Source organism: Dendrobates tinctorius, unplaced genomic scaffold (assembly GCF_039654945.1).
Source record: "Dendrobates tinctorius isolate UK_male_01 unplaced genomic scaffold, ASM3965494v1 ptg000124l, whole genome shotgun sequence".
Taxonomy (NCBI): Eukaryota; Metazoa; Chordata; class Amphibia; order Anura; family Dendrobatidae; genus Dendrobates; species Dendrobates tinctorius.
The window spans coordinates 5833824-5835693 of record NW_027361792.1 but is presented as its reverse complement, the minus strand read 5'-3'; positions in this window follow the sequence as shown (position 1 = coordinate 5835693).

Genomic DNA, 1870 nt, shown 5'->3' with positions numbered 1-1870 from the left:
GGTAACCAGTCCCCAGCCTCACTTTCGGAGTCCTTTGCTGCCTTTGCCAATTATAGAGGTACCCTTCGAGAGAGTGGCAATGGATCTGGTTGGGCGTCTCAATAAGTCAGCAAGGGGACACCAACACATCCTGGTAGTTCTTGATTATGCTACCCAATATCCTGAGGCCATTCCTCTGCGCCAGACATCAGCTAAGCTTATAGCAAAGGAACTCATGGGTATATTTTCGCAGGTGGAAATTCCTCAAGAGATTTTAACAGACCAGGGAGCCTCCTTTATGTAAAAAATTATGAAGGAACTCTGCCGTTTGCTAAATGTTAAGCAGTTGCGCACATCGGTCTATCATACCCAAACAGACAGTCTGGTAGAAAGGTTCAATAAGACACTGAAAACCATGTTAAAAATGGCAGTTTCCAAAGATGGGAAGGACTAGTATCTCTTATTGCCATATTTGCTGTTTGCAGTGCTCATTAATTCAGCGGAATCGCGGCGATCCCGCACCCATAGGAATGCATTGTTCTGCTTACTTTCCGCATGTGGCTGTGCCCACCATGCAAAAAGTAAGCAGAATATTTGCGGATGGTACCCACGGTCCGGAGGAGAGGAGACTGTCCTCCGGGCTTTGGGTACCATATCCCTGTAAAATGTAGAATTAAAATAAAAAATATTGTTATTCTTACCTTCCGACGTCCCGCGCAGCCTTCCCGCCTCTCTCCACGCTCCCGGTCCCAGTAATCCTTTGTGAGGATGACATCGCGATCTCGCGGGAGCACGACGTCTCGCGGTCATTTGCGATGACGTCGCAGGAGCGCGAAGTCTCGCGGTTATTCGCACAAAGGATTACTGGGACCGGGAGCGTGGACAGAGGCGGGAAGGCTGCGCGGGACACCGGAAGGTAAGAATAACAATATTTTTTATTTTTTTTAATTATTTTTTACATTCTATCTTTTAATACTGATGCTGCATAGGCGGCCTCAATAGTAAAAAGTTGGTCACACTCGTCAAACACTATGTTAGACGAGTGTGACCAACCTGTCAATCAGTTCTCCATGCGATGCTACAGATCGCTTGGAAAACGCTAGCATTCTGCAAGCTAGTTACGCTTGCAAAACGCTAGTTTTTCCACGGGAAAATCGCGGGAATTTAAATGCGATTTTCCCATGGAATGGAATCCGGAATTCTTGCAGTAATTTCCGTGAGAGTTCCGCTACGTGTGAACCCAGCCTAAAAGTCAATGGTCATAAAAGGGTTAAAAAAAAGTTTTTTTTTATTTTTCAACATTATGAAAACATTAAAAACTAAAGAAAGAAATCCAAAAAAAGAACCGAAATTTATTTTTTAGAATTGTTTTTATGTGTTTTTTTTTCGTAATCCCCAAAAGTAGTGATGCCATCTGGTGGTCATTTATAGAACTACAGCTGTACTTCATATGCTGCGATTTTCAGCTGTATTATATCGCCGACAGCGGAACCGTCTATAACTGCTTTGATCAGCGCTAGCTAGTTTAACGCCTTACATGTCACTGTCAATCGTTAAAGTAGCTTTTAAGTGGTTAAATATGCATGAAAAATGGAAGACTTGCTGGTTTTTATCTCACTGTCCACCCCTGAAAAAGGAATCTAAAAGTTGTATGTATTCTAAAATGTAACTAATAAAATAATGAAAAGAATCATAGCCCCATATAAAGAAAAATTCCTCATTCAAAAAAAAACACAAAACAACTAAATATGGCTTCCCAAAAATAAAAAGTAGAAGAAAAACATAAAAAAATAAGTAAATTTGGCATCACCATATTAGTTCTGGTTTGTAGAGCAAACTTATTATGTGATCTTTAAAGTTAACATTGTTAAAATAAAATCTAAACTCAAAA